The 23,397-nt window shown below is 41.0% G+C and overlaps 1 protein-coding gene across 1 annotated transcript in view; it reads left to right on the top strand.

Moving 5' to 3' along the window:
• Window positions 1–23,397, top strand: part of PLEKHG1 (pleckstrin homology and RhoGEF domain containing G1) — a 188,024-nt gene that overhangs the window by 35,215 nt on the left and 129,412 nt on the right. The window contains exon 2 of the mRNA XM_036316627.1: window positions 16,414–16,472. The gene's annotated coding sequence lies outside the window, so the exon portion shown is untranslated. The remainder of the gene's footprint in view (window positions 1–16,413; window positions 16,473–23,397) is intronic.

Here is a 23,397-nt window from a genome sequence, read left to right as displayed (position 1 = left end):
TTCCTTTTTTTAAATAACGTGAATAGAAATAAACATTTTAAATATTTTGACCGAAAGGATAAATCAATTTCTCCATCACTAGATCAAATGGCTTAAATTCAGACATGAGGAAAATTTTAACTCTCCATTCTAGACTCCAAACCTAATTCTGGGAGAAAGCCACTAAAGTAATGAAGTAATGAAATGATTGAGTATAAATCTTTATTTTGTAGAGACTACAGTGAATGCTTGGAGGTACATCATCATTTGTGTGCTTTTGCATTATTACAAACACCAGCATCTTGGCCTGAGAATTACGGCTTCTGTGGTTTGTAACTGACTGCAGGATAGGGTGGTAGGAATTTTTAGGATGTTACCCTTCCAAGAAGAGTTGGGAGGTTTTTAATTTTATTTTTGGATGCAGAGACAGAAAACAACCCAAGTTTTAAAGTAGTTGAGTGACTCTTCCCCTGGAAAAATTATTAGTTCTCAATTCTGTTTAATTTACATATTCAATAGAGCTGTCACTGGGAACTGAAGGAAATGAAAATATAGGCAGATACAGTTCCTGCCCAGAAAGGGCTTAGGACAGGACACTTTGAATCTCACACAGTTGTGTGACAGGGTTTCACCAACTTACCCAGCACATTTCAATTGGTTTCCTGGAGAGCAAGTCAACTGTAGCTTTACTACTTTTTTAAAAGTTTTGTTTGGGAGAGTTGTGGAGACTTGTGTACTGCAAATTTTGCTTTTAATAAATGACATGGAAATGTTTTCAATGCCCTGAAATAATTGAATGTGAATTTTAGGAGTCTTGTAATTAACATAAAAAATAGGAAAGCTATGCATGGACATTGTAGAGGAATCAGACTTCTGTTGTTCTTTCTTTTGGAGTCTGGGGGTCAACCAGCTGTCGTTTGTAGTTCTGAAGAACTGGGAAGCGTGTCTGTGTCGGTCTAATGTTGTCCTTTTCAATGTTTCTAACCTCAGTCACCTTCACTTGTTGGACCAACCTCTCAGCATCTTGGGAGCTACATTTTTAAAAATTCCTTCCCTGGGTTCAAACATACTACTCGTCATCATATCCATTCCAGTAAGTTATGACTGTGATATCTGGGGATTTGTTCAGTTTCTAGACTTGGAATTTTTAAATATACAATTGATTTAACAGCTTTACAGGGAACGTAAGTAAACTTAGCCTCTCTTAATGTTCATGTTAACTAGAAGCTACATCCTGAAGCAGGTATATTTTCAAAACGTCAAGTATATCATGAATGAGGACACTTGACAGGTGTGCAGTGATATGGCAGACACCTGCCAAGTGGTGAAATGTACAAGGACCTTAGTGCCGTCCTCTGAACAGCACTCAAAGTGGATCTCGATGGTGTGGAGCTCGATAGCTAGAGATTTACCAAAGGCAGGGCTGTGGGCTTTCTCTACTTTAAATTTTGGGTATTAACAGAGGGCATTCTTAAGCTGAAGGGAATGAAACAGCTATTATCTTTCAGGGTTGTGTTATCATTTGTAGATAAGTTAATGGCTTCCTGTGATAATAATTGTGGATCAGCATACCTGACATTTCAGTTCTCTTTAAAGCCAAAAGTTTTTGTTGAAAAAACCATGTATTTATAGATATGAATCCCTCTTCAGGGTCATTAGAGAAACTTCAAAGTGGTCATGCTCATGAAAAGAAGCCCTATTTTGAATTTTTTATATGAGTAACGATTTTAGCATCAAACAGCCAGATCATGCTATGTCATTCATTGCTTTTCAAACAATATTAGTGCAATATATATAACATCTATATATAATATTACATAATATAAAGAATGATTTCTATTTAGAATATGTAACTATATGTAAAATTATATATAATGTATTCTATTATGAATTAGTATATATTATGCATATTATGTCACATATCTAATATATATTCTATGTAAATAGTCACACAAACAGAGAGGAAGCAACGTGTCCTTGAGCAGCTTTGTGCAGGGACAAGGCCACCCTGGTTTACCCGGTGCAGCATCTACTGGCCTGTATGTGGTTAACTTGGCCCCGTCCGTCTGTGTTTTGGTTCACTGAGCACTTCCTCCTGTCCTTTCCTGTGACCATCCATTCTTCACAAGAGAACAGACATTGCCCCTGGACAAGGGAACAGGCCTTCCTGTCCTTGATTTTGTTGATAATCTTGCTTTCACATCAGAGTTTCGATAAGAAATCCCTTGCTTTGTCATTTTTAGTTAGCTTCCCATGTTTGGAGCCTTAGGTTGAACTCATTTTGAGACATTCTCTTTGTTGGAGGTTGATTTATTCTACCCTAAAGGAATGGATTGCTTTAGGAATCTATATGGTTCAGAATGAGATGAACTCAAACATGAAACCTCATTCTTAAAGTGGAGCCCCTACTGATGGTTGCTATGGTAGTGTTGATCGTCACCAGCGTGTTTCTTTCCTAAAGTATCTGCGGAACATCTGCTCTGCAAAACGAGGGCATTAGCCTCCTTCATTGGTCTCTTCTCCCCTGTGACGTGGCCTGGTTTGCCCAGGACTTTCCCAGTTTTAGCACTGAAAGTCCCACGTCCGGGAAACCCCCGGGTCTCAAGAGGGTTGGCCCCAACCTAAGATCTTCCCGTGTGTGTGTGTGTGTGTGTGTGTGTGTGTGTGTGTGTGTGTTAAGTTATAAATTTTACAGTACCATGCTTTAATACTTTCGTTATATTTATTGTTATAGTGAAACTATGAACATTTGTTTTGTCTATAAATTGTTCCTAAAAATGAAAAGCCAGTCTGCCAATATCATACACTGTGAAGCCATATACTAGGATTAATACAAAGGGAGAGAAATTCCATCCTGGCCACTGAATTTCGCTGCTTTAAGATTTTCCCAATGTCTTCATTTCGATTTGTTTAATAATCTGAGAAATTTCCCATTTTTTTTTTTCATGAAGGGAATGTGAATATCTATGACTATTATTTCAGACCTTAAGAAAGTATTGTTCTTTTATATTAAATTTATTGGGGTGACATTAGTTAATAAGATTATACAGGTTTCAGGTATTCAATTCAACAGTGTAGCATCTGTGTATTATATTGTGTGTTTACCAACCCAAGTTAAGCCTCCTTCCATCACCATGTATCCCTCCTTTACCGTCTTCTACCTCTCCCCACCCAAGAAAGTATTGTTCTTGACAAGGAGGATCTTGACAGATGATCTTCTTGGATTGCTTAGAATTTTCCTTTTCCAGAATCAAATGCTTCTTTAATTTTTAGATGGAATGTAGTATTACTGTCTTCCACCAAAACCCCAGCTCCAACTAAGTCACCTGTCTTGCTTCCTTGGAACAATTGTGTCTTGTCTACTTTCTATGCTCTCCCACTGATTTTAACACCTTCCTTTCCATCTCCCAACTCTCTGAGTGCCCTCCCCCTAACCCATTTACACAGAAAGTTTGGGACCCCCTCTCAGCCAGAGGGAGTCTCCCCTCCCTCTTAACATTCATTGACCCTCGCTTGAACCTTTCTTGTCATTGCTCCCTCCTCTGTCTTGCTGTGGGTCACCACAGCTAGAGTAGGATGCCTAAGATGAAGGCAAACAAGGGTATCAAGATGACAAGAGAATTCCTAGGCATGGGAGGGAGAAGGTGGGGAGTTCTAGTGACCGGGTGACGCCAGGTACCTCGTGGGTAAAAATGGCTAATCAGTGGTTAGCAGCTTACATTTCTGTCTCTTACCTGAAACTTAATTGGATTGAAACTTAATTTTTCAAGTTATTTTATTTCCCAAAATTCTTCTAAGTAACCATTAGTCAATAGACGACCAAAGTAGAAACTATTAAAATTCTCTTTATGTAGCGGGGAGCGGAATTATAGAACCTGGATACATTCCTGAAATTTCTTTGCGGTTGGCTTCAGTAAATTACTGCTTTACATACAGCTTTTAAAATATCTTTCAACTTAAGTTTAAAGAGTGAGAACCACTTGTGTAAACATCATTGAATCTCCTTCTTTTTCTGAATGGGGTGATGTTATCCGTATTCTTTCTTCACTTCCTCTGGAAAGCCCATTTCTTTTGAGAAGGCCTTAATTTATATTGTTCTCCCCTTGGAAAGTGAAAGGAATTCGCTTTAGTATATTTTAACTCAGCCACAAAATTCTCACCTTTGCTACTGAGAAGTGCTTGGACCAAATCCCTATGACAGGCATGGTTAGGGGCTTAGAACACTGTATTTTACTTATGCTTAAATAGAGAAATCTCTTTTTTTTTAAAAAAAAAAAAAAGAATTTTGCAAGTTAACATTTCAGTGAAGCAGTGAGGGAAGCAGGAATCCATGAGGGAGGGTTTTCTGGGCTCGGCTGAGGAGTGCGGGTTCCTCTGGACAGCAGTGGGGCACCTTCTGAAGGACTGAAGCAAAGCGGTCACATGATCACGTTGGTCAGGTGGATGACCAGATGGAAGTAGGGTTGGAAGCAGACCCTGTCAGAAACTCCTGAAGCCAGGGACTGAGGCAATTCTAGCTCCCGTCCAATCCTAAGGTTTTGTTCTGTGTGAATTGCGCTGCCATTAGACTAGTTTACTGGGTATTTTAGGATGACTCGCCTCTTTTAGAGCTAGAGGGCACATTGGAGATTCGGATGCAATGCTGCCATTTGACAAATGGCAGAACCTAAGGCCCGAAGAGAAAGAAGCGGTTCCTCCATGTCAGACAACTCGTTTCTAGCAGAGCTTGGGCTTGGACCCAAGTCTCCTGATTCTAAAACCAAGGCTTTTCCTCTGACACCATCCAGCTGTCCTACCTGCTCTGTGCTAAGCACATGCCCAGGCCAATGGCCCACCTAAGGATCTATCACCTGGTGCCAATGGACCGGAACATGATATTGGCAGACGTACTATTGTTCTCTAGTCGGCCCAGGCCTGGCTCTCCCAGATGACATTTTTCTACTCGTCCCTAATCATCCCAACTGCACATTCCTGCCCACCACATTCAGAAGATGGTCTTGTCATTCACTTCCCAGAGAAAATAGAGATCACCCAAGAACACTGGCCGCTGCCTGTCATCGTCCAGTAACTGTCACCTGTCTGCCCCTTCTTGCATCAGTGCAGGTGTCCAGAACTTACTGAACGCTGGGTGCTGGACCCTGGGCCCCAGTTCCTTCTGTCATTTTCAGGGCTGCTTTTGATGATTTTCCATAGTCTGGTATTTCCAACCCCTTCTTCTCTGAACGATCTTTCCTGTGGACATTTATATCTCACCTGGTCTCTCCCATTTAAAACTCTGCTTAGGAAACCTACCCAGTGAGCACACTGCACTCAGTTACTCATTGAACAGTCATTTGTGAGCAGCCACCACGTGCTAAGCCTTGGGCTCACCACCGGGCACAAAAGAGATGCAGCCACATGTGGGCGAAGGGGACACGGATGCTAAATCTCTGTGCTTGCTGAACATTACGAGTGAGAGTGCGATTCTCGTTTTATGGCAGGAGGTGTTATGTTTCCGTTTTCTCCTGGAGACTGTGTGTGTTTCTTAGTGAAAGCCATGGCAGTGGGATCTCTCTGGCATAGCAGTGTACTACAAAAGTCCCACCTTTGTCCTGGGTTTTACACCCAAGTCTCTGGGCTTAAAAAAAATGCACATAGTCTTATCCGGTTTGGCTCAGTGGATAGAATGTCAGCTTGTGGACTGAAGGGCCCTAAGTTCGATTCCAGTCAAGGGTACATGCCCAGGTTGCCAGTTCGATCCCCAGCAGGGGATGTGCAGGAGGCAGCCAAGGCAGCCGATCAATGATTCTCTCTCATCATTGATGTTTTTATCTCTCCCTTTCCCTTCCTCTCTGAAATCAATAAAAGTATATATTTTTTAAATGCACATTAACAGAAACCAAAGAAATAGTAATCTGCTCATGTTGTTAGAAACCACACAGATTTATTCTAAAGAAAATTAATTATTAAATAAATAAACCAATTAAAGATCATCTAAACTTACAAGGTAGATTGAAGAAAAGTCTAGTCGTTTTCTGTGAAGGAAACTGAAAACATTTTGCAGGAAAGAGTGAGTTCCGACTCCCTGAGCTATTTTTTAAAGGGGCATTCGCATTCAGTTTGAACCTTTTAAATCAGAAAAATAAATGTGCAAGCACAGCTACACATGCTAACGACACATTTAATACAAAGGAAAATTGCTTTCTCAGGACAGATTGGAAATGACAGGGTTTCTTTGCCCCCGTCAGTTATCACCCTTCTATTTCCCTCCTGGGCTACAAAATTCAATTTTAGCATTTCCCCTCTTTTCAGAACTAAAAACAGACCACATTAGCAAAACCAAAGATTTCCAGGAAGCAGCAGTGGCTGTGAGGGTGAGGAGCGTGCAGATGAATAAATCAGTGTTCTGTAAAAGCTGGACAATGTTGTATTGGGAGTCGGCCCTTCAAGTTTTTGTTTCCTTCCTCCCCCTCCCCCAACCTGAAAACTCAATGAAATATACTCGGAATGGGTGTTAAATAAAAGCTCTGTGATATATTTGGTGCTTCGATTCTTAAAAACTGATGTCATATATGTCATAGCCTGTGGTCCCTGACTGATGTGGAAAGGTTAAAAAATAAAGGCCTTCAGTGTAAGGAAATTACCTTTCTAAGTATAACATTCTAAAGTGATGCAACAGTTTTTTCCATATGTTGCCTGAATAAAAGTAGTGGGGTTTTTTTAACAGAAGCCTAGTTTTTTAAAGAAATTAGTACTTGGATGTTAAATAAACAGGCAATCACAAGTTCAGATTTCTAAAGCTATCTCTCAAAACATTGCATTATTAAATAGCTAGCAGAAGAAACATGGTATCTTCTGTTTTGCTTTGCTAAAATCTGTTGTATTTAAGAGACATTCCGAGAACCAAGATGGTGGCATAGGTTAACGCCGGAGTTTGCTGCCTTGAACAACTACTTCAAAAGTGAAACCAAAAAACGGAAGGGACATCACCCAGAACCACAGGAACGCTGGCTGAGTGGAAGTCCTACAACTAGGAGGAAAGAGAAACGCATACGGACACTCAGAGGAGGCGCAGTGCTGAAGTCAAATTCTGAGGTGTGGAGTGCGAGGAGCGGGCTGGCGGGGGAGGGCGCGGTTGGCGTTTCGAATTGGGAGGGAGTCGCAGACTCTGAGCTCCAGATACAGGCGAGTCTTTAGGGACCCAGACTCAAACGGGAGAAGCGGGACTGTCTGGCTTCGGTCAGAGTGAGTGCAGCTTTCTCTCCGAGCTTTGCAGCGGGTGCTGGGACTCAGAGAGGCAGAGCCCCTGGGGACAGGACTGAGAGCCGCCATAACTGCTCTCTCCGGCCCACCCTGTTGATCCTGTGTGACCCGCCCTGCCCAAGCCCTGCACAGAGGCATTTGCCGGATAGCCTCAGGCAAAGGCTAGATTAGCACCTCCCTAGAGGACAGAAGTTCTCTCACTGCAGACACAGCTGATTCTCATAGCCACTTGGCCTGGAGGTCAAACCCTCCCTGGTATTAGCTACAACAATCAAGGTTTAACTATAAGACTGCGAACAAAGACCACTAGGGGGTGCACCAAGGAAGCATAACAAAATGCGGAGACAAAGAAACAGGACAAAATTGTCAATGGAAGATATAGAGTTCAGAACCACACTTTTAAGGTCTCTCAAGAACTGTTTAGAAGCCGCCGATAAACTTAATGAGATCTACAAGAAAACTAATGAGACCCTCGATGTTATATTGGGGAACCAACTAGAAATTAAGCATACACGGACTGAAATAACGAATATTATACAGACTCCCGACAGCAGACCAGAGGAGCACAAGAATCAAGTCAATGATTTAAAATGCGAGGAAGCAAAAAACACCCAACCGGAAAAGCAAAATGAAAAAAGAATCCAAAAATGCGAGGATAGTGTAAGGAGCCTCTGGGACAGCTTCAAGCGTACCAACATCAGAATTATAGGGGTGCCAGAAGATGAGAGAGAGCAAGATATTGAAAACCTATTTGAAGAAATAATGACAGAAAACTTCCCCCACCTGGTGAAAGAAATGGACTTACAGGTCCAAGAAGCGCGGAGAACCCCAAACAAAAGGAATCCAAAGAGGACCACACCAAGACACGTCATAATTAAAATGCCAAGAGCAAAAGATAAAGAGAGAATCTTAAAAACAGCAAGAGAAAGAAACTCAGTTACCTACAAGGGAATACCCATACGACTGTCAGCTGATTTCTCAACAGAAACTTTGCAGGCCAGAAGGGAGTGGCAAGAAATATTCAAAGTGATGAATACCAAGAACCTACAACCAAGATTACTTTATCCAGCAAAGCTATCATTCAGAATTGAAGGTCAGATAAAGAGCTTCACAGATAAGGAAAAGCTAAAGGAGTTCATCACCACCAAACCAGGATTATATGAAATGCTGAAAGGTATCCTTTAAGAAGAGGAAGAGGAAGAAAAAGGTAAAGATACAAATTATGAACAACAAATATGCATCTATCAACAAATGAACCTAAGGATCAAGTGAATAAATAATCTGATGAACAGAATGAACTGGTGATTATAATAGAATCAGGGTCATAGAAAGGGAATGGACTGATTATCCTTGGGGGGGAAAGGGGTGTGGGAGATGCGGGAAGAGACTGGACAAAAATCGTGCACCTATGGATGAGGACAGTGGGTGGGGAGTGAGGGCGGAGGGTGGGGCGGGAACTGGGAGGAGGGGAGTTATGGGGGGGAAAAAAGAGGAACAAATGTAATAATCTGAACAATAAAGATTTAATTAAAAAAAAAGATTTAATTAAAAAAATAAAATTAAATTTAAAAAAAAAAAAAAGAGACATTCCAACTTAGAAAACCACAGCCATCCGAATTCTGTTCATTTCTAGGCGGTTCCACTTTATTAATAAATGTGCACTGTTGCTGCTTGCTAACATCTGAATTGCTTCTTGCTATAAAATCCAGGTTGAAAGAAGCTCTTGGGCTTGAATCTAGAAAAGATGTTGCTTATGAAATTTTCCTGCTTAGAAATGTCCATCCATTTCTGGGACTTCCTCTGTATTATGAAGTACAGAATTTGCTAAAACCTTACTTTTAAAAAATATATTTTATTGATTTCAGAGAGTAAGGGAGAGGGAAGAGAGAGAGAAACATCACTGATGAGAGAGAATCATTGATCGGCTGCATGCCCCATACTGGGGATGGAGCCCACAACCAAGGCATGCGCCCTGACCGGAAATTGAACCATGACCTCCTGGTTCATACGTCAACGCTCAACCACTGAGCCATGCCCGCCAAGCTGAAACCTTAATTTTCATAGTTACCCTTCTCTTATTTATATCTGGACCTGAGGACCTTTGGAAAGTCTCACCTTACCCATAATATTCCTCCACCAGTGTGCTACTAAACCCCCAATGTTAATATTAGAGCTGTGTTCTTTTTACGATTTCTAGAGCACACTGTGTCACTGACACTGCCTCTGGGCATTGTTGCCGCTAAATCTGGGACCCCTCCCTCACCCCGCCCCTGGCTGCCGGTTCCCTAAGGGCAAGGACTATGCCAGTCCCCGTCTCTGAGGGTCCTCAGCACCTATGCCTGGTGCATCCTGGGTGCTCTGGTGTTGGATGCAGGCCAGGCATTTGGGGAGTAGCACAGGTTGCTCAAGTGATAGGAAAGTGAGTTGGGAAAGTGTTGATAAGTCTATCATGGCCCTTGTAATCTAGCCACCATCCAATCTGTTCCCTGGGATACCTTCCTTCAAAGGCTGCTGTCTTGGGCAGAGGCCTGATATTTTTCTTTGTAATTCTAGTGCCTTTAATGGCACTTGAATGTACATCGTTCATTCAAAAAACATTCACCACTGCACATTTTTGTCCGGTGCATCTCCAGTATTGAAAACTAAAGGAAAATGGTGTTGGAATGCCGAGTTCTATTGGGCCAGCTTTTCTTATTAAGAGGCCCACTTCGCTTTTATTTATTTATTTTTTCAGAATGAAAAAGAGAGGGACATACAGGGGAATAAAGGGAAGGAGTCGCCTACAGGACCTCCTAATCTCTAATTATTAGAAATAGCAACACTTTGTCAAGTAATTATGACAACTGGTAGGCTCTTTGAAAATAAACAGGGAATGGCAAATTCTAAGGCCGGGGCCATCAGATCCTGGTGGCACTGTTTTTCTGGTCTATCTGCTTTGGGTTTCCTTTTTCAAAAATCCACAGCCAGATTTGGGGAGCACCCAGGATCAGCCTAATATATCTTAATAATGTATAAAGAACTTTCATCAGTTCTACCTTGTATTGGTGTGTGATCCAAACTAAAACTTGAACTTATCTTAAGAACTCATCTCATTTCACCCATTTTATTCTGTGCCTGATGAGATGAGCAAACCCAATATAACATCAGGATTGGGTGGGTAGAACCTTCATTGTGACAGATTGTTCCTAATATATCTGTTAAAACGCCACTGAAAACAATTCATCATATTAGAAATTGCTGATTATGTAGTTTTTCCAAGAACACATTCATTCTGTAACGTGAGAGGCACGCCTCAGAGACACCATGGTTTACTCACTCTGTAACCCCGTGCCTGGCATAGCGCGGGGCGCATAACAGGCATTCACTATGTAATTTAATCAAATTATGGGTAAAACTGGTATTTTTACTGGTTAAATGAATACTAGCTATTGAAAGATGTGTATCCCTTCTTCATAGTCTCCGCTTCCAAATTCTAGGGTTTCTTTTTAAGTGGTTGAGACCCACTGATTTTCCTTTGAAACAAGAAATGGTCAATTAGAGATATCAAGTTAGAAGTAGAAATTGACTTTGCAAGAAAAGCTATAGAGTGTCTGTGTTTGGAGGTCTCTCTGAGACTAGAAACGTGTGTCTGTGCATTGCAGGTCCTAAATATTTGTTGAATTAATAAATAAGAATCGAGTCTGAGATATTTAAATAATTACCTACATGAATGAAAAAAACATGTGATTGTTTGACACTCTTATTCTAAAATGTTTGATAGCTTCAATTCTGTCTCCTAGGTGCCTCGTTAGCGCAGTAGGTAGCGCGCCAGTCTCATAAATTCTCTCTCCTCCTCTGCCTGGATCAACCAGTTTCTTGTGAATGTGGTGGGTTTTCTTGTTTATCTCTGAAAAATTATGGGTTCATATAGCATCTCTGAACTGTGCTTCTAGGGAAGGACTAATACAACCAATAAACTTGACTAGAAAGAACTAGGAAAAGAGAGTGTTCTTATTTTTGCAACTTTTCTTTATATTTCCAAATATATATATTTTTTAAGTTAACAGCCTCTCTAGAAAAAGCAGGATACCTTTTTAAAAGGTATCTTGCCTAGTAAAAACAAAAATATGTTTCCTAGAAATATATCTAATGAAGAATCTATGAGACCTTTATGTAGAAAATGGAACAACTTTATTGAAAGATACTTTTAAAACACCTAAAAATGAAAGGGGGGGATAACATATTCATAGATAATTTCATTATTATAAACATGTCAATTCTTTCAACTATAAAGCCAATGCAATCCCAACCAAATTCCAACATGTTTTTTGGTCACTCTTAGGCTAATTCTAAAATGTATACAGGACAAAAATCCAGAAATAGCCCAAAAGTCCAAAAGAAGCAACAGGTATAATTTAGAGATGATATTTATATGTCATAAAGCCATGGGAGTTTAGAAAATGTGATTTTGGCAGAAATTTTATAGTATCAGGTTGGCCGTAGTATGGGGCAAAATGAACTCTCATATACTATGGGTGGAGTTGTAAATTGGTGCGATTGCTCTTGAAAAAAGTTGTCACTAGCCATTAAAGTTCAACATGTGAATGATGAACAACCCAGCAGTTCCAATTCAGGTCAATACAAGGTAGAATCATGAACTCAGTTCTGTGTACAACATTGGTTGTCATGGGGGAAATGGATAGAGTCTAAAGATTCAACAGTGGAGCATATAAACATACCACAAAGTATCCAATGAAATGCGATGAACCACTGTCTATCAGTGCAAATGATTGCACTACATATGGCGGAATCTCACAAACATAATATTGAGTGGACAAAAGCAAGTCACATTGGAGCATGTGTAAGTCTATTTTTTGGTTCAAAAGCACACAATTTATTAGAGTGAGATTCCTCTATGTTGGCTCATTTCAGGCCCCATGTGTTTGCAGGATGGCTGCAGGGACTCTACATCATCTCTTATTTGTGTCTGGTGGGAACAGAAATAGGTTGGTTTTGCCAGTAATTTTAATAATATACCCGAAATTAGGCTTCATTGGCCCTGATTGGTCTGGCTTGAGCCATGTGCCTATCCGTGAACCAATCAAAGTAATCAGGAGGTGAACCATGATGAATGGCTTAGCCTAGTGAATGTCATTCAGAGCACAGGGGGTGGGAGTAGGGAAAGGGAGAGGAAAGCGCTGGCATGGTTACCAGAAGGAGGACGGATGGACATTGGGTTTCTAAAATAACAGATAATATTGCTCTGCCCACTTTCAGCAGCCAGTTTCAGAAGGTTTGTATTACACTAGTTGTTGTTACTTGCTTATGGTCTACATAGGAAATGAGGCAGCTCAAGGAAGGGGCAGATAGAAGCCAGAACGTGGTTTTTATGGTGCAGTGGACCTAAAGTCATAGTTACCTAGTATTCCCAAATCAGAATGGATGGGTGTGGAGTGGTGCCCCAGGGTGGCAGGTATGGATGGGGCAGAATCAAGATTCTAGTCCAAACACAGAGATTCCTTTTGTGTTTACATGATCAACTATGTATCCCCTCAAAAATACTCACCTAGTTTTTGTCTACTTGACCATCTCTGTTATTGATTTCAAGAGTACTTGTAGACACTTTGGGGAGGAACATTCGGAGATGTTCTTGGGCAGTGTCACTATTGACTATATTATAGTCTACAGTGGCCTAACGTCCTGTGATTTCTCACAGCCCTATACGTGGATTTCCACCCTCACTTGGTCTCGTCTGCGAAGTTCATGTGTTTTACCCAAGAAATAAAGATAAAAACTGTTGCCCAGCCAGCATGGCTCAGTGGTTGAGCGTCGACCTATGAACCAGGAGGTCACAGTTCGATTCCCAGTCAGGGCACATGCCTGGGCTGTGAGTTCAATCCCCAGTGTGAGGTAGGCAGGAGGCAGCCGATCAATGATTCTCTCTCATCATTGATGTTTCTATTTCTCTCTTCCTCTTTGAAATCAATAAAAATGTATTTAAAAAAATAAAGATAACAATTGTTGTGCTTATAAACAAATATTCAGGGTTCTTATATTTCAAATAATTGACATTTTAGGTAAGATATTTATACTTTAGGGTTTTTTCACAATCTATGTTATAAGTAGAAGTGCTTTTTAAAAAATCAGACATGACTTTTAAATCATCTGTCTAAACAACACCGAATTCAGGCCATCAGCAGCTGCTTTGACTTAGTTCCTGGTTATGAGGGCCTCCAAAGCCAACCAGCCTTTTATTTTGTCCTGCATGTAAACAGCAACGTTGGTCTCTTCTGTGGGCAACGTTTCTTAGCAATCATTTTGGAATTGCTAGAATTGGTCTGTAGTTATTGTCAGGGACACACAGCTTTTAGTCTCTCTCAGTACTCAGTTGCCTAAAATTAAGAATGAGCTTATTTTAGACACTGTAGCGACAGCGACATGGTGATATATTGGATTTGTGTCTCCTTTTTACAGAACCAACCCTGACATTTTATTTATTTTTATACTCAAAAGCACTTCAGTTGTGTTTTGCCTATATAACTTATTTTAAGCATCCCCCTGCATACACTCCAGACTATGAGCTTGGCATTGTTCCTTGGCCAAAAGCAGTAAAGCATGACCTATTTTACCATGATTCGGTGACGTGCAGTCAGCATTTTCTTTTCACAAATATAACATCAATGGATATTTATAACATTCCCCCAACCATCAAAAGTGGGTGGGTTATTTTACATAAAATTCTATTTTTATTTAATGTCCTAGTGCAATATATTTTGCACCTCAGGCCGGATAATCAAATATTCTTAATGTGGTTTTTAAAAAAAAAAAAAAAAAATCCTATCTTGATTTTATAGAACAGCCCTTGAGGTCCTCAAGTATTCACCTATAAGTAAGCATCGCTGACTGGAAAAGCTCTCTTGCTGGGCTGATATCCTGCCATGGGCTCTCACTTTCAACAGACCAAAAATATAAATTCATTGGTTTAGTTCCTATTGAATTTCCTAGCTATCTGATGCTTTCCTCCCTTTTAGTAAAAGTACATTTGTACTTTCCATCATTTCTCATGAGGAAAGCATTATCCTAAAGGTTTTCTTAAATGTTTTGTATATAAATCCTTCATTATAAGCATCATTTTGTTGAATATGATCTATTTTTAGACTGTCTCCATTTTCATTTGTTTGTGACTGGTCTTTGCTGCCACTGGACAAAAACACCAAAACAAAACATTGCTTTTCACAGATTGCTCTCTCAGATCATCCGAGAGCATCTGTACTATTTCCAGTTGGGTATTTTTTAGATGTTTCTCTTGAGTTTTCTAGGTACTCAGCTTTGTCACCTGCTGATGGTGGTAACTTAGTTTGTTCATTTCCTCTCCCTACTGCAGGTGAGCATCTTTTATTTTGTTCTGACTTTTTAAATAAACATGTTGTCTATTGGTTTTAGAACTTTCTAAAACTCATGGTACGTGATCTTTCTATTTCTAGGTTACTGAGAGGTTATCAGATGTTAGTGCTGAGTCTATCACATGCCATTTTGGCATCTTTGGAAATATGAGTATGTGTTGATCTGTTGTGACCTATTGCTGCACTAGAAACTGAGTGAGCACTGTACTGAGTACCCTTGTATCTCACTGAAGTCAAACAAGCCTCTTACATTTTTTTCTCTTTGTGTTTAGGCTTGTGCTAGGTTCATCAAACAAACTGGGGAGCCTCATTTGTTCAAATCCTGGAAGCTGCTTTTTATAGGTTGGGAATAATCTAATCCTTGAAGTAAACTACATTCATGAATTTGTCAGCTTGTATATTTTGGGTTCAGTTCTCATAACTAAACACCACCTTGGGAAACTATTTCCATTGAAACGTTCTAATTTATTTACAAGGATGTTTTGAAAGAATGCTCTTAATTTTTTAATCTCTTTCATGTCTGTGATACATTCCTGTAATAATTCTGGTTTCATGTTGGATTTTTTACTAGATTTGCCTGAAATCTGTCTAGAAGATATTTCATTCTATAATGAACCAGCTACTGCTTTTTAAATATCTGAATGCAAAACCACTGCTTTTATTTTTATTTCTGTCTTCCTATATTATATTTATTGCTGTTTTTTCAACTTAACTGAGTTTAAATGTTTAGTTCATTTATTTTTCTCTCTAATTAAAAAGAGGTAGTGTTAAAAATCAAGCTATATTCTTTCCTCCCCATATAGAAAATGAAATTGGCTCATTTTTACTATCTACCTCCACTCATTTCCCTATTTTTGATAATATAGTGTAGGATTTCAGACTTAGATGGGGCATTATTAAAGTTCTTTATTACATTTTTTTTCAAAAATTTTTGAAAGTTTGTACTTGATTTTGACTGTTGTTAGAATAATTAGCATACTTTATTCCTCCTTTTCCTGCTTTTAATAGTGCAACAACAATGTGACCACTTTTTCACTCTCAACTTTATATTTTGATTTAACCCTCAGCAACTGGAATATTTTCGAGTAACTTTTTCATGAAGATACCCAGATGATACATTTCTAGGCACATTTGTTTTTCTTTTAAAAGTCTTCAAACATTAAAATGTCTGTGGTTCTTTCTTTTCAAAAATAGTGACCAGAGAAACGGCAACCCCATGAACATCTACCCCCCTACCCCAGCTACTTTACAATGATGTAAAGTGAGAGGAATTATGGGATACAACCATGGAGAAGAAGTCAGGGATAGAGTATCCATGGCCTTAGAAAGTTGTTCCCATCCTGTGGAGGACTTTATTTTGGACTTGGGGATACTGTGGTTGAGACTGAGTGAAATAGTCCATTTTCTTTCCGCAACTTGGGGTTTCATTCCTCCGGGTTAGGGAAATTCTTCCTGGTTTCTGGCAAATCATGAACTGAGTGATTAAGTGCAGGAGCACTTCAAGTTCAAGTCTCTTGAATTTTCTGAGCAGTCCAAGGGAAGGAGAAAAATCAAAGATTGGATATCAATGACTTTCTAATACCATATCCTGTAGGTTTTGTTTGTTTTCAAATTAAATTGTATGATGACTGCATTTGTTCTATTATAGACTAATAACATATGTGGCCTTTCCCTGGGATATTTTTGTTTTGTTTTGTTTTTAAATCCAATGTTCCATTTGCTACTTAAAATGAGCCTGATTCGCACCCATGTGGGAAAGTAATATGTAAGTTTTCACTTTAGCAGTTTGTTTTTTGTGTTTCCATTGCAGATGAAGACGGATATCAGGAGTCTGTGGGTGACGACACTGGAACCGATTCCACTATAAAAGTGAGCTGTTTTCAGTTTTCACTATTGAGTATGAACCATGTTAAAAGATTAAATACTCAAAGTTTAGGTTTGCTGGTATTTTTGTATAAGGACACTGTAGGCACAGTGTTTCTATCTTTTACCTATTTTATAAAAGAATAACAAATATTCTAAGTACAGGATGAATTAGGAAAGAAAATGCATACTTCAAAGTACATACATGAAGAATGAAATGAAGTCAGGAAGAGTAAACCATACTAAGACCCAGTTTGGAGTCATTTCTTCCTGTTGGGTTTCTAGTTAATGAGTCAATCTTTAGGTAACTTTTAAAAATATATATTTTCATTGATTTTAGAGAGGAAAGGAGAGGGAGACAGAAATAGAAACATCAATGATGAGAGAGAATCATTGATCAGCTGCCCCCTGCATGCCCCCGACTGGGGTCCATGCCCTGCCCGGGAATCGAACCGTGACCTCCTGGTTCATAGGTCAACACTCAACCACTGAGCCACACTGGGTGGGCCTTTAGGTAATAGTTTAAATGCTTCTCATTAGCAAGAAAAGTTCTCCTTGTCCTTTTTAACTTCTTTTTCTTCAAGATTTAAACTCTCAAGCACTTTCGTGAAGGCAGTATTTGTAAAGCCACAGTGATGACAAAAGGCCAGGGAAGGAAGGGAATATGCACCCCTCCCCCTTTTTTTAAGTCTAGCCAATTATTTTACCCTGTTTCTTTCCTGAGTACTTTAATTTTCATACTCTGACCGCATTAGAAGCCATTGGCCAAGACCTGAAATGTTGAACTAACATCGCTCAATTACGCATCACATGCTTCCTAGATGATAGGGACAGATGCAGAAACTCAGTCTGGTGGGTATAATGTTATCACTTTTTACGCACAAATTTATATTTTCCATTTTACACCAGGTCTTGCTGTTTAAGCAAACAGCAAAATAAAAACAAAATTAAAAGCCTAAGTTTTACAGTGGGTTCGAGCTTTGTTGTCTTTAACTAGCAAAATAATAATGCCTTGTTGGGATCATAAATGTTTGATACAAGGCGTTCTTCTTCTTGAAGTACTCAGAGTTATTACAAGGACAGGTGGTATTTTAATGGAGTAAAGATGACTTTGCTTGGGTCAGAGTTCAGGGTTCACTGGTGTTTTGTTAACTGGTAAAACAATGGCTTTCTAACTGCAGATCATCATTACTGGCAAGAAAGTCCCAGAAGATCTTGGCCCAACTTATGGCTATAATGCGGAGTGTCTGAAACATTAAGAGCTTGTGGCTCCGAGTTGACTTATCCATTAGGCGCAGTGCCCAGGGTCTATGATGCTTTTAGTGGCCGCGAAAATGTTTTAATTTTAACTTCTTTTAGACGCAGGATAAAATAAATATGATAATAGTGAATATATCACCACAAACCCAACCTGGATTATATTTTTCTTTATACCAATGCACTCATAAAATATAATTTTTAATATTATTTTATGGAAGAAGGAGCCAAAAAATGCCATGGGTCACGGTCAGGCTTACTCTACATATGTGACAGATTCCGTCCTTTTTGTTGTTGTTGTTTGTTTGTTTAATGTATTTTATTGATTTCAGCGAGGAAGGGAGAGGGAGAGAGAGATAGAAACATCAATGGTGAGAGAGAATCATTGATCGGCTGCCTCCTGCAAGCCCCACACTGGGGATCACACCCACAACCTGGGCATGTGCCCTGACCAGAAATTGAAGCGTGACCTCCTGGTTTTCATAGGTCAATGCTCACCCACTGAGCAACACCGGCCAAGCCAGATTCAGTCATTTGAATGCTTTTTTTTTTTTTTTAAAGAAGTAATCTTTTTTTATAAATGATCATCTTTTCTGTAAATGAGTTTATACACTTGTGTGCTCATCAGCCAGATTCTAGCTACAAAGAGAGATGACCTATTCTTAGCTTAGATAGCTGTGGTACTTCATTATGTTTTCTTGGAATAAAACAGAAAATTTCTCCCTTGAGAGACCCATTGATGTTCTGTTTGCTGTAGAAAATAAGGGAAGGGAGAGCAAGACTGGGCTCAGGATCCTTCTGTCCTGAGTGGCGTGTGCTCCATCGAAGGAGTGCCTCTCCCGCTCCTGCGCCGCTACCCCCCTGCCCCCCCCCCCCCCCGCCTCCTACTGCTGCCAGAGCGGAGACTTTTATTTAGTTCTTCCGTAATTGCTCATCTGTATTCCTGTATATACAACATTTTCAATTACCTCGGCTGGTCTGGTTTTGTTTGCTTCTGAAACCGTGATCTAGTTTGGGAGGAAATATTTTTGTTAGTCTTCAACTGCAGTGACCATGTAAATTGTGCACAGAATATCTCCTGAAAATGACGTGCTGATTTAGAGTGAGTGTGTTGTGTGTCTGGGGGGACTGCTTCTTCAAAAGCGGTACCCACTCAAATATAAACTCCCCGAGAGCCAGGATCTTTGAATGTTTTGTTCGTTGCCATATACTCTAGAAAAAGCCAAGAGAAGCTCGAATGTTTGCTGAGAGAATGAATGAGCTAATGTCCTCATTTGAAAGAGTCATGTGCTCCTGTCCCAGCCTCTTCCTCTGCTCAACACGGCTCCAGGCTCCTGGTTTGCGGTAATAGCAGAGGAGACCTGGCACCGGAGGGGCCAAGCCCTCCAAGCCCAGTGCCTGGAGGGGTGAGGCTGTGCTGTGCTGGTCAGTCCTCATCTCAAGGTTCAGTTTACCCTTTCACAAAACAGACAGTTGGGCTAGAAGGAATCTTTTGAGTCTTGTAGAGCTAAATTAAAATAGCATCACGAAAGTTATTCTTTCTAACGGCCTTCTCTGGCTTAGTGGTGCCCCTGGGCTCGCCTCACCCATCCTGATCTCAGGCTGATTCAAGCCACCCCAAGCTCCCTCTTCCCACCCTTCCCCCCACCCCTGGAGGAAAAATGCGCCTGCATTTCTAAGAAAGTTACTTATTTTAAATGTAAATTGCACGTTATTAAATTGATAAAACACCATACCCCAAAGAAAAGTCATGGTAGACACCTCTAAAGTGTTCTAAAATTGTTTGGGGTACATAAGTGAACTGCTAAAACTTCAGTTCTCAAACTAGCAAGTGCCTGGGGAGGGATACAAAATATATATCCCTCCCCACATGGCACAGAGCTGCCCGAGGAGAAGTAAGATGCCAACTAAATGTTCCAGGGCACGCACCAGGCCCTGGGGTGCTCGGGGCATCCTGATCTTGACTTCTTGCTCACAGATGCCAAGCCCCTTACACTGCTGAGTGGGGGAAACAGGAAAGTGGGGTGCTATAGTGAAGATGCCAAAGATCACAAATGGTCTGTTTTCTCCCTATATTTGTTATGACTGCTGTCATGGTGCCTTGTGGCCCTACTATGTGCTCGTGCTCTTCTCTAGAGGGTAAGCATCACTCGCGTTCCTTGTGTCCCTATCTGAGGACTCGCACTGCCTTTTTATGAGCAGACACAGGAGGACCTCACATTGAACCCATCCCCAGCCAGTAGCTGCTTCTGCATCACCTCAGAAGTGTGTGGTCTTTCAGCTGCAGGCTCTGTGGGATGGGAGTACTGCAGCTTATTCCCCCTGCGTCTTACAGACAACATGGTGAAGACGTGCTCAGGGAGGAATCGACAGGTCCCTCCACGTGTCCTCTAGGTGACCTTGTCACTGTGTTCCCGCGGCCTTCTAAGTGGCGACTTAGGGTGGATAGATGTGGCGGAAGGCAGCTAATAGAAGAATTATCAGTGGCTACCGCATAAATGATTCACGTTGTGAATAAATAGGTGGTTGTATTGAGCTAGACGTTGCTAAGAATAGAACCATCAGTGCGATTCCTGGCACGGTGCTGGAAGACAGTGTGTAATCTTTGAAAAGTCATGGCGATGCTTTTCCTCAGCTTCTTCTGATGCAAATCCCCTGATTATTTCTTGACATGGTGGTGTCATGAAAATTATTTTTTAAAATTATAATCTAAGGTGAAGTGTTATAATAACTAAATATAGTGGTTACAAAAATATAAAACAGCATATAGAAAGCCATGCAGATTTGACTCTGAGTGCTGGGCACCTCTCCTCCATTCAAACATATCTCCCATGGAAGGGCTCTGGAGCGTGACTGTGCACCTTTGTGAAAGTGCTTAACACTCCTGAACAGTCCACTCAGAAAATGGTTAAGATAGTAAATTGTATTTTACCCCAATTTAAATGTTTTTTAAAAGATCACCTGGAAATTTGCATACTTTTAGCTGGGGTAGGGACTAGACACCCTGGGGGTGTGGTCAGAAGAGGAGGACTTCCTCACTGCAGGGCCTTCCTTCTATCTGATGAAGGGGATGAGAGGGCCCCCAGCCGTTCTTGAGAGGAGAATGACATAAGTTTAAAGAAAAAGGTGCCTGTTTTCTCCCAAAGGGATGGCCTTTGGAATGAGGAACCAGTTCCCATTCCTGGCATTGAGCATTAGGGAACTCCCAGGACACTGTGTCCTCAGTTTTGTGGAATTATGGTCAGAGGCTTCGGTCAAAAACAAGGAGGGGGGGAAGGGTTCATGGTCAAGTAAGCTTGGGATTTAAGCAACGTTAATGAGTTTCCTTTTCTGCGATCCTTTACTGTTCTGCCCTGAACTCTACGTCTTCAACGTGGAGGTGTTACCCGCAGGGTTTCCCAAACTTAGTGAACCACGGAATACCTCCTGCCACCCCACAGCAACCTGCCCCGCCTGTTACTTTTTAAATCTATGTTGTTTTTGCGTGTGTGTGTTTTTATATTTTTATTGACTTCAGAGAGGAAGGAAGAGGGAGAGAGTGACAGAAACATCAATGATGAGAGAGAATCATTGATCGGCTGTGTCCTGCACACCCCGCACTGGAGATGGAACCCGCAACCAAGCATGTGCCCTGACGGGGAATTGAACCGTGATCTCCTGGTTCATAGGTCGAAGCTCAACCACTGAGCTATGCCGGCCGGGCTAATCCATGTTGTTTTTTACTTATTACTATGTTGTTCTGTGGAAAGTAGTTTGGTAAATGCAGACTTAAGGCCAAGTATGGGAAAGAGGAAGTGGCCAGCACAAACACAGACATCAGTTTATTAGTTGTAGTATTAGAAGCAATATAAATGAGCTAAAGCCATGCTGTGACCTGTCCCTGTGGGAGGAGCCACACAATAGCTCCATGCGCTCCCACTGGATAACCAGCCAAGGGCTTGCCCAGCAGCCATCTATCTAACCGGCATAGAAAGACCATCATATAAAGTGTCAAAAGAGCCATATGCGCTCAGCGGTCCCAGACCTGCTTTCAACAGCAGTGGATCATGAATCCAGTGTCTGGAACAGAGAATTCGTTGTAATATTTGACAAACTTGTGGAAGCATGGAACCAGATTCAGCAAGCTTAAGAAGTCAGCAAAACAGAATTATCCACCTCGGCTTTAGGTAATCTAGGCCCATATTCATGTTGACGGAATAAAGCTGGCACCCCCCACCCCTCGTCTGGGTGTCTTGACCCCTTTCTTCTGTCTCATTCAAATCCCAACCATCGCCATTTCAGCTGCATTTTTCAAGGTCTGCATGTTTTGGCATCTGTGTTTTATGATTGCCTTACACATGAAGCCTTTTCTGCGCCATAAGGAGAGCCTGTTCTGGAGGGAGATTACATCTGCGATAAGGAGCCTTAGAGTGAAGCAGGGCATTAAAGCCATCATTGTGCTTTAAAATCGAAAGACATGGAGTTGCAATTGATCTTAAGTCCTGTATTAAGTAGACTATTTTCTTTTAATATTCTTTGTCTTAAAAAATGTGGGGTCTGGTTTCTTAAAATGTGGTAACTTCATATATATTCCTTTGATTTCTAAAGCTTAGTCACTCTAAGAAGAGCAGTTTAGCAATTTCACAAGGCCCTCCCCATGGAATAGTATAGCACTGGGCTCTCGGGCAAGCGATTGCCAAATTGTTCTGCTCTGGTTTCCCTTTTCTTCCTAGGCTTCCTGTCTCATCTACTTTTTTCTGGGTGTTTCCATTTAGGGTTCTCCCCGTCACCCCTAAGGCCACGTATTCCTAAGACTGCCACTTTTTCTGAGCTCCTTTTGGAGAAAAATGAAGATATTTTCATGTGGGCTTATCATTTCAAATGCACATTTGACATCTTTCTCTCGTCTATTTCCCCACCCCAACCACCAATATCTAATTTATCACCAAATCTCACTAAACTTATCTGGCCATCTGTCTCTTCTCTTCTCTTCCATCTCCATGACCTTTTATGAAGGAAAAAAGAGAGAGAACATTTGAGCCTTTACCACAAACTACATACTACCTACTTCTCCTTAGTCTCTTAGCCTGTGCAGTTATTATCGTGAATCGGGCTGTACATGTATACATGTAGGAAACTGAAGCTCTCTGAGATTTAACTCATTGCCCAAGGCCACACGACTGGTAGTTTTTGAAACATGATTGGTTACAAATACCCAAGTGGCTTAGCCAGTATTGCTCAGTGATTGAGCATCGACCTATGAACCAGGAGGTCACAGTTCAATTCCTGGTCAGGGTACAGGCCTAGGTTGCGGGCTCACCTCAGTCCCCAGTGTGAGGCGTGCGGGAGGCAGCCAATCAATAATTCTTTCTCATCATTGATGCTTCTGTCTCTCTTTCCCTCTCCCTTCCTCTCTGAAGTCAATAAGAATATCTTTAAAAAAATACCCAAGTGCAAATCCACATCCAGTGTCTCTTCACTGCCAGGGAGCATGCAGTGCCACCCCAGCCCCTCCATGCAGGCCTTCGTGCTGCCATATTGGGGCAGAAGGGCCAGGTCCTCTCTCTCTTTCCTGAACTCTGGAGCTTCCAGTTCATTCCGCCCACCAGCCTGGTTCGCCCAAAGTGCTGGGCTAATTATGTCAGGTGTCTGGTCTAAATCTCACCGTGGCATGTCGGTGCTCGCTCCCTGTGCT

Source organism: Myotis myotis, unplaced genomic scaffold (genome assembly GCF_014108235.1).
Source record: "Myotis myotis isolate mMyoMyo1 unplaced genomic scaffold, mMyoMyo1.p scaffold_m19_p_7, whole genome shotgun sequence".
Lineage (NCBI taxonomy): Eukaryota > Metazoa > Chordata > Mammalia > Chiroptera > Vespertilionidae > Myotis > Myotis myotis.
The sequence above is the reverse complement of the archived record's forward strand: the minus strand, read 5'-3'. Positions and strand labels throughout refer to the sequence as shown.